This window comes from Thermobia domestica, chromosome 16 (genome assembly GCF_964235325.1).
Source record: "Thermobia domestica chromosome 16, izTheDome1.hap1.1, whole genome shotgun sequence".
NCBI classification, from domain to species: Eukaryota; Metazoa; Arthropoda; class Insecta; order Zygentoma; family Lepismatidae; genus Thermobia; species Thermobia domestica.
The window spans coordinates 50,678,547-50,692,896 of NC_137469.1; the positions used below are offsets into that span (position 1 = coordinate 50,678,547).

Genomic DNA, 14,350 nt, shown 5'->3' on the forward strand with positions numbered 1-14,350 from the left:
TAATCCAACCGTATTAATGAAGTACGCGATTCAATCAATGGGGATGGACACACTAAAATGACTTGTTTATTTTTCTCCGCCAGCTACGGATACCCTACTTTTTTTACCTGGTTAGAGATTCCAGGTGGCCAGTTCAGAAATAATCGGGAAATGCTATGTACTGTATATAGTTTCATTAATTTCATATATATGGCTGAGACTGAGAATAAGCTAATAGAATCAAGTTAAACACCAAAACACAAACTATCACAAGGTGGAAGGGAGGCAAAAATTTCTTACTAGCAGAAGAAAGTAATTTAAAAAAATCACTTCTCGTAAAAACCTATTTTAAGTGTCTGAGACGCTCCAACGCCATCTGTCAGCAACCGTCTGAACTACGTCCCGCATACCGACAAGCAAATGGTCAGCGCGCTGCGTCTCCCTGTTACTAACCGAGCGTATCAGGAACTTTCCAGACCTAGTGGCCATCACGTCTTTCATTCACGTGACTCCCCAGTTTACCTCATGACGTTGTGTGGACGCCGAAAATTGGGAAACACCGGCCGGGAATCGAATCCAAGACCACGTGGACTTGAGTCCAACATTCCAACCATCAGATTACAGTGTTCCGTAGAACAGGGGTAAAAGTGCGGGAGAACGCGAGAGGACGCCGTCCCACTACCTCGAAAAAATATGTACGGCGTCCCCCCAGTTCCTAAAAAAATTACAATGGGCAAAGATAGGCAGGGGGAACGGCGTGATGTCATGCCACTACCTTCTGTCCCCCACCATTTTAGATCCACTTTTACTCCTGCTCTAGAAGAAACGAATACTAATCTGTAATGACTACCGCTCTTGTCAATGGAATAAGTGTCCATATTCCAATGCCAATGGAATAAGTGGGTATAATTCTAATTGTGCTTTTTTATATTAAATTGAGAACATTAGACGGGTGGGAGCGGCCATCTTGAATGAGGTTTTTGCTGGGTTTCCCTCATTTACACCAGACAAATGCCGGGATGGTATCTAACATAATCCCAGACCGCTTCCTTCCTTCGCTTTCATCGGATAGTGTGCTCGCCGAGGGATATCATCTCTCATATACGTGACGAGCTAAATGGCCTTAGATGACGACAACCAAGAAATCTAATTCCTAATCTCCTCTTGAGAACAATAAACCTAAGCAACTATTTATAAACATATCCATCCATTGGCTTAGAAGATAAATGACCCAATGGATACATATATTGGAAAATATTTTTATTGGATTCAACGTGTTCAAATTCTGATAGCACGGAACAATTAGAAAGTTATTCATGTGTGAGAACGTTTTTTTACCATTAACATCATCTATAGTTGTTTAGTAATGCGTCAAATTTGTGTTTTGGCATTTCGTGATAAACCCTTGTATTTACGTAATTATTTAAAAGATGATGAAATTATAACAAAAAATAAGCACGCGCGTTAGAAACACGTGCATATTTTTCTAAGAAGAAAACATAAGCATCGTCCGTTTCTATGAATGTTTACGTTCATCATAATAATTACCCTGTTCTCAAATGTCCCTTTGAATAAGTAGTAATTCGACCGGAAACACGAGACTAATTTTACCCCTTACAGAGATCGCAGCTTGTCTTTATGCTATGATTAATAAAAACAAGAGTCTGTTTTTTCGTGTCGAACGCTAGCTAGATTTCTCGGAACTAATTACAAGCTAAAATTTTCTTTTTTCCAATTTGGCATGATCTAATTTAAAACTTCCTCTAAAGAGCTCAAGTTGATTATGTAGACTTCATTTAAAGAAACTAATGTTACTCTCTATTCAGTGTTGTACGTTCTATGATGAAAGTTCACTATTAGGCTAACACTTTCGCTTCGAAAAGAGATTCTGAAGTTTTCTACGAATTCAACATGATAGGTGAAATGCTTTTCTTATACACATTAATGATATCTCACTCAACAAGGGATATTTTAGGATCTAATTAAGGTAGACGAGTTTGATTAAATTTTAACGTTCTACAATATTAAGGCTGCACGAGAAACGGACCTACAACATAGAGCTTAATGTGAGTTCGTAACAGCTTAACATGGAAGCGAAATGATGTGGTACGAACAGGGCCGGATTTAGCATTTTGGCGCCCCTAGGCCCAATATTTTTTTCCGCCCCTAGTCTGGTTAAAGTTACTTTCCTAAAAACCTTTATTAAAAAATTATATCAGGCCTATATGTTAAGTTATGATTATTTATTTTTATTTCTAGATATTTTTTTTATTTTTTTTCTCTCGGCCGTGCGCCCTCTGGGAGCTTGCGCCCATAGGCCTGGGCCTACCGGGCCTATTGGGAAATCCGGCCCTGGGTACGAAAATAATTGATTATGAAGTATATGGCGGTCCAAATGTCTTGTCACCCTCTGCTGTAGTATTGAAAATATATGTGAATAACTTATGAATTTGTACATTTTGTGTCAGCGTTATTTTCTACAAGGAATCTTCTGTTCCTCTTTGGGAAGGTTATTACGAGCTCCTACAGTTTGGACGAAAAGCTAATTATAACTTTACGAACCAATGAACGTATACATTGTGCGACGTAGCTTCACTGCACGATTCGACAGACAAATCCCACCGAACACGACAATACTGACGTAAGTTAATTCTGACAGGATTCAAGGATGACAAATCGAGGACAGGACAAACTTCCACGCGATAGGATATAGAGAAGAGAAAAATGCCTGGGCATCTGTGCTACCCTCAGTCATCACCGAATCCCTGCAAAAGCGGCCTTTATAACTTATGAATTAAAAAAAAAAAAAAACAATGTCAAGATAGTGTTTAACCGAAATCATTTAAGCTAATAGATGCCAACTAATAAGTGATAATAGCGTCAATAAAAGACATCTGGTACTGTATGTGGACGATTGCTTAATCTATTTAAGGCAATTTCGCAACATGGAAAACTGTTGTCTCCGATGAGTGCACAATTTACCGGAGATGACAGGCTAGGGGTATTTATTTCTGGAGCAAAGAAAATACGCACTATTACTACAAAGAGCAGGGCTGCAATACTACTTGATAGGTCCTCTTTTTTTAACGGCTCAATTTAACCAGCAGTCGCACCTCATCATGTTAAAGAAGTGATGCGTTATATAGCTCCAGATGTTGAATGTCGATATGAATTATTGTTGGTTTCAACGCAATGACGCACTAGTCCAATATACAATTGCATTTTAAAAATACTTGAATAAAGTTTGTAGTGATAGGTAGATAGGGTGAGGATCACAAGAACTACCACTGAATCCTCATCGTCCTCCCAGAAGACTACATCTTACTTCTTACGACAACTTTCAGTGGAGTAATGTTAAGGAACGTGTTCCCTAAGAGCGATATCAAACAACCCAACAGTTGAAGAACGCTATTAAGGCAGTCTTTGCAACAATCAATAATGGAATTCTTACTACAATATCACAAAGGTCATGGTGCAGGACAGGTGAGCACTCAATTTTTTTTCTGTTGGGATGGGTCCAAGTTTTTTTGTTTAGATGAGAGGCAATACTACACGTCATTATATCTTTATAGTATCGAACGGGTATTATTCTGCACCCGAAAAGAGGATAAGTCATTTTAAAATATTTCCACGTATATTTTGAGAAAGAAAATAATAGAACTAAGACTTTTTTTATAAGAGAAAGTGTAAGATCAAATTCCTGTTAAACAAATATAGTCTTATTGAGAAAGTGTACAAATGTATGTTAACTTACGAAGTTTTGGGAGGGTCTGGACCCGATAGACAACCTGTAAGTGCACTCTTGGTGACGGATCATTCTGCTTCACAACAATGATGGTATGCATAAACACCTTTCTATATGTGTGAAAGTGTAATGGAACGATAGTGACATGATCGACTAAATATAGTACATGTGTCTGGTACTATTCTATTGCTCTTCCAGTTTTCCGAAGAGGATGACAAGATATCTGAACCACCAGTCCCTTTTTTTTTTCAGAACTAAGTCAGGGCCCATTTATCTGTAAAGGAAAACCAAGTTTGGAAACGTGTGAATCGGGCACTATATGTATTCATCACTTAGCTACACAAAGGTTAGTGGGAAAACACTTTTCGCTTGAGAGTTGTAGTATCATGTACATAGTAAAATCAAAACAAAACATTAATCAATAAGATACATATGGAAAACCGCAAAACAAAAGACAGAACTTATTCCACGATTGGTAAAAACTATGTTATTCTACCTATAATAATAATAATAATAATAATAATAATAATAATAATAATAATAATAATAATAAAGTTATTATTATTATTTATTATTATTATTATTATTATTATTATTATTATTATTTATTTATTTATTTAGTTAGTTAGTTAGTTCGTTAGTTAGCAGTTTATTGACAACAATAGCTTCACAGCAATAAGTGAGCCTAGAATAATACAGACTACAATAAAATGCATTGAATCATAAATTTAAAATAAACAAGTTCATACATAAAATAATAATCACAGCCACACACACACACACACACACAGAGAAATAAAAGTTCTGTGCACAGAAACCCAAGGTATGGATTTGATGTATCTTGTTCGATGTATTCGATATATAAATAAAAGACAAACATGTAGTATGGGCAGTTGTAAAAACTATATGCATCAAACGTAAGAAATAAACTGTGTAGGCTTATACACAAAACGATAGACACTAATAGAGATAAAAGAAAATATAAACCGAATTCAATTTGTAAATTACGAAAACGATTTAGGGAATACTGATTCATAAACATCTTTAAATCATAACGTCTAAAGCTAAGAGAAATTTAGTACTCATTAAATGGTTGTGCAAGTGGCGTATTTAGGGGGTGGCTATCGGGATCAAGCCCCCCCTTCCGAAACAATTTCATTATTATTTTTTCTCATTATACGTACAACACAAATGCTTCTTACTGGTTCTCAAGCACCCCCGAAACAATATTCTAAATACGCCACTGGTTGTATAGAAATTTTAGCTCAATTAATACGTGTAAGGTTGCTTTTCTCTATATAACGTACGGTCTCACCATGAATATACAACTGTTATTTTGAGTTGTGAAGCAAATTATTGTTTTAAACTCTGTTGAATCTATTCAGAATAATTTTCTTGTGTGGCTAAAACTGAAATTCAAACAATATAATAATATGAGATTAAATGCTTATTAACCGTTGGTGATAGACGCAGTCCTTTCGATTTAAAATTCCTACATAATTTATTACATGAGGTTTATATTTAGATGGTTTTCTTTCGTTAACGTTCCTTACTGCAGGAAATGTATTCCTTTTGTCTGCAATAGGCTACTTTCTAAATATTATATATTTATAGCTGTATTGAGACAGCTAATATATTCCCTTCTACTTTAGATCTATTCTCAGCCATTCGTCATCATTTTTTGAACTTTTTAAAAAGTCTTAATTTTGTTCGAATGTGTGTCTTAAGTATATTATTATTATTATTATTATTATTATTATTATTATTATTATTATTATTATTATTATTATTATTATTATTATTATTATTTTATTATTTACCTTACTAATCATATCAATGTTAAAGCCACAAATTCATTTGCACTAACCCTGAAATACATATTCAGTTTTGTAAATATAATGAACAGAGACTGACGTAAGTAGGCTAATAGGATTGATTCGGATTTTAGTGATACAATTGAGAATGAAGTATCCAAAACCTTCAACAGAGCAAGTGTGATATTCTCCATAGAACAAGGTTGCAAGCTGAGGTGATTCCAAATTTCCTCTGGGGAAGCGGAAGATTTTCGATTCACAGAAACTAAAATTAGCATTGTAAAAATAAGGTAAACGTTGAGGACGACCCGAGATACTGTCCAAAGGAGTATATCGCAGATACGAGAGGTAAATTCCCACCCCTGGTCATACCACTGAAAGTATTAATGGTCCCAAGCACTGGAACATTACTAAAGAAACCGATTTAAGAGCCTTGCCAATATTTAAAAAAAAAATCAACCGTATGTTTCATGTAATGCATAATACGGACAATACACCGAAATATCTCTATTTCTTGATAAGAGAGAGAGTTCACACAAGCCATGAATCATAGTACCAATTACATAGCAACAGGAAAACAAAAATACATCCAAAATCCGTTAAAACTCACCAACGATATCTATAAATAACAATCAAAAGCCTGGGTAAGAAAACTAAAATCGTATCCAGAAGTTATTTCTAGGATGTATATTTTAACGTGTACGTAAAATGGTAGTGGAAGAAAACGAAAGTAAGCACAATGATAATTTCAGCTGCAGACAGAGTATTTAAAAGTATTATGACACAAAATCATTTTGTAACAATTCTGCAAAAAAATATTTAATTTTAGACGTTTGTCATATGCTCAAAAAGTTTTCTTTAGGAAACAAGCATTCCAATCATTAAGGCTTTCTAGCGACGATTACACAAGCTAAAAGAGGTTTAAATCGATATAATAGTGATAATGAATTTGGGTTAATTTGATTTCTTCAATTGTATTCACGTTCTTTCGTCAGCAGAAAATCTATGTCGGGAATGACTTACATTTAAAGTGGGATCTGATCCTGTGTAGAGCTTTTGATATTCTTCCATCTAGAATTAAATCTATGCCCTCATAGACCAATATGTTCTAGACTATGTTCGTTCGTCATGGTATATTTCACGTTTTCTTATATACGTGATAGACGGTGTGTTTTCCCGAGTACGAGAGACCGTACTGTTGACGATTCTTAACACTTCCGACATTGCACCAAATGATTCCATGTTCACTGGTATCAAGGCTTATCGTTTGTCTACTTTAAACCAATCATAAAGTCAGAGCATATCTCAAAATTCAGTTGATGGCATGTCTGGGAATTTCACCCTGCAGTGAATACTCTGTACACCAATTGAACATTAATGAAATATGCATTTTTGGATTGCGTATGCGTGACTTCATTTACGGTGATAAGAACCACCCCACAGTCTCTCGAATTCGAAATAGAGCGCTCTTGAAATTTGGCTTTTTCGCGATTTTGGACAGCCCTAGCTCTGAAACTATGCACTTTTCGCCATACGTCTATATATGAACTTCTTTTATCTTACTTTGATAGGAGGAATCGCCTCTTAAAGTTGGTCGATATAGTTCATTAACACCGTGTGTATATATACACCGGTATAGTAAAGATTATACTGCTCGCAGGTAAACAGCTTGCTGCCGACTTTCTCATCGAAAACTCTAATCAACCAAAAATAAATAAAGGGAGAAAATGTTAGGAGAATAAAATATTATGAAGAATATAATTTTCTGTTTAAAAAAGCAAACTAAAATAATGATTGAGGACAATCATCACCGCAGGTAATCAGAATAATTAATTTCGGAATCCAGACATCAAGAAGAATAGAACTGTTAAATAAGAATAGTTACAGTGGCCAATAAGCTCCAGGTGTTAATGAAAAATCCTTTGGATAAATGACCAGCGGGATGTATTAGAAAAGAGAGAGGGGAACATGAGACTAGAATATATGAAGGATACTACGTAGTAGTGACGACAATGCTGCCTTGCAACCTGAAAGAGTTTACCGACTGAATAATGTTTAGGTAGAGCGCGCGGTGGCTCAGTGGTAGAGCGTTCACCTCCGGTGCTTGGAGTCCTTGGTTCGATCCCAGCTCGTGCCGTGTGAACTTTGTTGTGGACAAAAACCATGTGCGTGGGTTTTCTCAGGGTCTTCCGTTTCCTCCCACTTCCTTCATTCCACCATTTCATTCATTTCTCATCATCACCGTCTCCTTTAGCCTAACCGGCATAATCGTGGAACGTAAAACTTAAAGATTTCATTTCACTTTCATATTTAAGTCGGTTTAACAATATTTTCAATTAACAATTTAGATTATGAAAAGTAATGAGAAGTTGTACACGAATTACAATAAAATTATATTAACTTTTACTAGGGAAAAGTTAATACAATATCCGGGATTACAAAGTTCACTAGCAACTGTGTTGCGGAAACTCCTTTATTTAATTCATTTTTATGTGAACTTTAGTAACAACATCGCATATGTTACCGTACATAATCTAGCGTCACGGACAACTCCAAAGCATCATGTTACTAACTTTAAAATTAGGACAAAGGTGTTGGTTGCAGATATGAGATTTCAGGTCCTCGTAGCATAAACAGCTCCATTGCCGTTGGCAGATTTTTTTTAAAATGTAACAATAAAAAGAAAAACAAATATATCAAGGCTATCTGGACGATTTAGCCTTCTATATATATATTTAGTACGAGGTACTACAAGTGTATGTTTGTTTTATTATGACCAAGTTTCACATTTCTCTCTCAGACATTATATTTTTCGATATTAATATATATAGTAGAGAAGTAACTTGGAAACAGTTCCCAAATCAGTTTCCGAATTTTCTGTAAAGTTTTAATTTATGGTCCAATTTTGATAGACTTAAAGCCTAAATTGTAAAATATCTTAAAATTACAACATATTACTGGCAAACGAACGATGATAGTGGGAAATGAATGAAATGGTGGAATAAAGAAAGTCGGAGGAAAAATACCAAGAAAGCCCAAGCACACAGTGCTTGTGTAACAGAAAGTAAGTTACTGTCAAGCATGACGCAGACAATATAATATCAAAATAAGGTTGGTAACTGCTTTTATTGGCCACTATCTAACGCCAACGTTGTTATTATTTTCATATGAATTGTATTTCCGTCTACAAAATCACTGTATTTTAATGACCAATCTATGACAAATTATTTATTTGTTTCGGATTTATTCTAATTTTACTAAAATATTTTAAGTTTTCAATCTTTCCTGGGTGATATTGAAATATTTTCTTCCACGAGCACCGTGAAGCGAAAGAATGTAAACCACTATGACTACTTAATATGTTATTTTCTTGAGGCTCATGAAATTACATTGTGTCAAATTTCCTTGATAGATATGCGTATTTTTATCCACGGTGCTAGGTTAGATTTCTGATGGAAGCTAAATACTGTATAAATACTAGAGGGACATTTCCCATTTCCCCTTCGGGAGATTCAAATTTAATATGAGGACAAATTATTTTAAAATTCATAAAATTACACCTCAAATTAGACTAAAGTTACAGATAGGTTCGAATTTCGAAAGCGTCCTGACCTCAGGAGCTACCCTCTGCGTACATCTCTGAAAGATGGTAAATGGTAGGGATGAAGTCTACTGCTTCAACTAGATTTCCTAGAAATTCCTATTCTTTACGGTAGAATGCCTCGTTTTCCCGTCTATTGTACTTCATTGTACTTTTAAGTTTTACCTGTCACTCTTTTGACTTTTAAGCTAAACGAGTACGAGAAAAAATGATGATGAATTAAGAATACATGGTACATACATACATACATGTAAGTCTAAATTTCCCTTAATTTCTCTTGTTAGGCTTAAACTTAGAGGTTCTATGTGTATATGGCCAAATGTACCATTTTTTTTTAAACCATGCTTTGAGTCCAGATAGCCTCGACGTGTAAGCCTGTATACGCTAAGACTATATGTAAGAATGAAGGGTGCGTAAAAAAGTGTACGTGTTAGACTGAGCCTTATAGAGGTATCAATGTGTATTTCTGTGACAAGTCGCAATTATCCTCTAATCCCGAGAGCCTCGACGTATAAAGATATATACGCAAGAAACATATATAAGAAAGATGTCTATCCAAGAGCACGTGCGAGTTGGGATTAGCTACAGAGATTTTGTTTGCGCATGGCTTTGTCGAATGTAGATTTTAAGTCATGATTTGAGTCCAGATAGCCTTGACGTAAAGAACCTGTATAACCTAATACTTGACGTAACAATGAGGCTGCATAAAAGTGTGTGCGTATTAGCCTTAGTAATTCCCTCTGTGTTTGGCTTGGTAAACTGTAAGTTTTTAGTAGTGCTTCAAGTAGGTGTGTCAATTTAAAGGAATTTTAAGACTATTATTGTGTTAAATATTATTGGCAAGTCTGAAATAAGCTTGCAACTGAGGAACTAGCTAGTTTCCTATGGCCTTCATTAGATCCGTAGGCTTATAAATCAATGCAAGCTTGTGCAAGACCTCGAGAGCTTGGGTAAGGCTATTAAAATTCTGGTATTTGGGTAATAACTTATTTCTCTTGACATGACAGCAGGCTTTTTTCTTTGCTTTTAGTTACATTACTTTTTTAGTGTACAATTACGGTTTCTCTATTCCGTCCACACCAGTAACGGTTCTTTCAGTCATGAATTAAAAAAAAAAAATAATATTTGCGGTGTGGAAGGAGGAGGACTCGTCTTGTGTGTTGATTCTTGTATACTAGGCAGTGAAGATCACGATTAGATGGATTCCTCCGGTGCGAGGATGGATAATATTGTTTTCGTGGGTTTTTTAGGTTGTCTCCCGTTTTCGCTTTACATTTTCCTTTCGTCCATTCTTTTATATTCGTTCACTTACATCAAGTAACCATTTTCTTTACTCTAGAAAGCACAATTCTGTGGCACTTTGCATGAAACCATAACCTACACAAAACAAGTTCAGAGAAAATCAAGAATAAATGAAGTACTGAATGTATCTTGTACAATTTTGTTTATTGATACCATACATTGTCAATATTAGTGTGCGTACGTGCTGCATTAAATGCTAAACTATGACTGAAATATCATTATATAGGAGGTCACAATGATTAAAGAAGAGCAATGTTCACATTTTGAACGCAAAATTTCCGTGCATGAAACCCATAACCCACACAAAACAATTTTACAGAAAATCAAGTATACGTGAAGTAGTGAATAGGTCGGGTGTTGTTAAAATGGCGCCCACAGAACACAGGTTGACCTATTCTACAGGTCAAAATAAAGCGAAAATGTTTTATGATGGAATGCCCTCGGAGGCTTCCTTCTGCCCAGGGGCGGATCCAGGACGGACTTCTGGGGGGGGGGGCGGTGGGTTGGAATACTGCTACTTAAAGCTACCTTTAAGAGGTCCAAACTCTGGGATGGGTTATATATATATATATATATATATATATATATATATATATATATATATATATATATATATATATATAAGAAAGTTTCCTCTTCTGCGAGTGGGGGCGATCTCCCCGATCGCCCCCTTGGATCCGCCACTGCTTCTGCCTCTATGGGGAAACACCATTTCACTATGCAGCAACATGACATATTAACTTGGAACCTTTAGTATAGCTCTACAAATCTATCAAACAGTTACACCGATTGTTAAGGCAATAAGTGGTGCTAGTGTCAACGTCTATTGAGTAACTGTCATCTGGCAAGAATCGATGTAGTTATTTGATGGATTCGTAGATCTAATCTATGGTTCTTCATCTGCGACGATGCCAAAAAGTGCAATTCGTGTCTCTAGACGAGCACCCAAAAGGTATATATAAATTTTGGTTTATTTTGACTTGTAGAATAGTGCTCTGTGGTCCGTGGGCGCCATTTTTTAGAACACCCGATATATTGTACAACTTTGTTTATTGATGCCATGCATTGTCAATATCAATGCGTACGAGCTGTATTAAATATCAAACTATTACTAAAATATCGTTATATAGGATATTTTATACACACTGATACTCGACGCATTTTGTTATTGGACAAGATATCTAAATTACATCTCTTCTTCACTCGCCTATCTAAGATATCTACCCGCTCAGCTTTTTATCTCCTACGGGCCTCACTAGCCATTCCTAGACTGTTATATTTCCTACGTATTTCTCCATCCTGGCGTGAGACAGATCTTTTGGAACAATACAATGAATACATCCGACTTGGCCTAGAATCTCTTCTCAACTGCTCTCTCACAGATAACCCATGGCTACAAGCATCTCTCCCAGTGGATCACGGAGGTCTAGGAATTCGTAGAGTCCTTGAGTTGGCTACTCAATCTTTCCTTTCATCCATGTATAGCTCTATGCCTTTGATCATTTCTCTTCTTCGCCAGGATATTCATCAGGATTCAGAAGCGGAGATAAATGATTGTATCTCCCAGTGGATATCGTGCGGCGGACTCGATCTACCTGATCTTGACAAGAGAAGTTTTCAATCTTCATGGGACGCTCCTCTTATGGACTCCAGATTATCTTCTATTCTTCAGTCCTCCACCTATCCTGAAGATAAGGCACGTCTTCTTGCTACTTCTTCCCCTGAAGCAGTTGCCTGGTTACAAGCTATCCCATCTTCATTCCTAGGGCTGCATCTTCCCGACAAAAGTTTTCAAATCGCTTGTGCGTTACGTTTGGGAGCAGATGTCTGTGAACACCAGTGCCCTGCTTGCGGAAGTTTAGTGGATAAGACAGGTATACATGGCCTATCATGTGTTCACAATGCTGGCAGATACTCTCGACACTCCACTGTTAACGATTTCATTATGAGAGCCCTCATCTCCTCTGGAACGCCTTCCGTGAGAGAGCCAATAGAGTGTAGTTGCACTGATGGCAAGAGACCTGATGGAATGTCTTTTGGGCCTTAATATGGGATTTTACTTGTAGTGATACCCTAGCCCCCTCTAATCTTCCTTCATCTTCCACAAAAGCTGGGACGATTCCAACTCGCAGAGAATATGAAAAGAGACGAAAATATAACAACCTCTTGGACAAATACCACTTCGTCACCATAGCCATTGAAACTTGTGGAAGGTCTAAACTTCATTAATGAAGTTGGACACCGCACAACTATTAACACAGGAGACACCCGAGCCTCATCCTATCTTATACAAAGAATAAGCATGGCTGTGCAAAGAGGGAACGTAGCAGCGATGCTAGGAACTCTCCCTCCGTGAAAAGCTTTGGACGAAATTTTCCTTTTGTAATCACTCTCCTCTTACCGAACTCTCGCAATTGCTACTAGACGAAGAATCAACCATTTTAATATATTTTCATATACTTATAATATTTAAAATGTAATTGGCCCTAGGGCCGTTCCTTGTGGCATTCACTTCGAAAGTTTCCAATTTAGGACAGTATATTTTATGTTGCATTCCTCATCAAATACTAAGTGATAATTAATAAGAATTTTGCAAGCTATGCTTGTATAGTTGGTAGCAGTTAATGTTTTTTTTTTCATAATTTACAATAATCATTATTGTTTCTTTAATTACACACACACATATATACAGGGTGGTTCAGTAATGTTGGACAGCCCTGAATAAATCGAAAACCAGAAGAGATATTAGCAAGAGTTTGGTGGATCCAGATACTTGTGGAAGGGGGACGTCTTTTGAGGTACCACACAATGTTACCAGGTCAACAGTGTTGCCAGCTCAGTACAAAGTTGTATTTTTTAAAATGGAACATATAGAAGTTTATGCCATCAAAAGAATTAGTACAGAATGTGAGTACCAACAAGCGAAACCGCACCTGTCAGTGTTGCCAAATAAGGAAGTTATAAAGCTTCAAAGATCAAGAAATTAAAGTGTCCGTAGAGCAAAACTAGCAAAAAGGCAAGAAAAATAATACTACGGAATGAAAAGGAGTAACGGAAAGAGTAAACCAAAGAATGCACAGCATCCAGTGAGTAACAGGGTTGCCATAGCAAAGGGGGAAAAAATTGAAAATTTTGCAGTTGCTATAGGAGGAAAAGTGCCCATATGACATAATGCTGGAAACACCATAGAAAGTTCATGAAGGATACAGGAATCCTAATAGCGTTTGTTCGAAATCAATATCTCTAACCGTTTCCGAGATACACCAAAGATGTGCGGAGTTTGCAACACTGCATAATAATTCCCTCGCCCTCCAAACTACAGGAACGAGTAATGAAAATGATACGCCCAACAAAATGTAAGATCTACACGGGTCTAATCGTCAAATCAATTATGCAGTGTTGCAAACCCCCCACACCTTTGGTGTATCTCGAAAACGGTTAGAGATATCGCTTTCGAGCAAACGCTATTAGGATTCCTGAATCTTACATAGACTTTCTATGGTGTTTCCAGCATTATGTCATATGGGCACTTTTCCTCCTATAGCAACTGCAAAATTTTCAATTTTTTCCCCCTTTACTGTGGCAACCCTGTTACTCACTGGATGCTGTGCGTTCTTTGGTTTACTCTTTCGGTTACTCCTTTTCATTCCGTAGTATTATTTTTCTTGCCTTTTTGCTAGTTTTGCTCTACGGACACTTTAATTTCTTGATCTTTGAAGCTTTATAACTTCCTTATTTGGCAACACTGACAGGTGCGGTTTCGCTTGTTGGTACTCACATTCTGTACTAATTCTTTTGATGGCATAAACTTCTATATGTTCCATTTTAAAAAATACAACTTTGTACTGAGCTGGCAACACTGTTGACCTGGTAACATTGTGTGGTACCTCACAAGACGTCCCCCTTCCA

The 14,350-nt window shown here is 36.5% G+C and overlaps 1 protein-coding gene across 1 annotated transcript in view; it reads right to left on the bottom strand.

Moving 5' to 3' along the window:
• The window catches only part of LOC145672472 (limbic system-associated membrane protein-like), a 760,540-nt gene that overhangs the window by 6,926 nt on the left and 739,264 nt on the right, over positions 1-14,350 (bottom strand). The window lies entirely within an intron of this gene.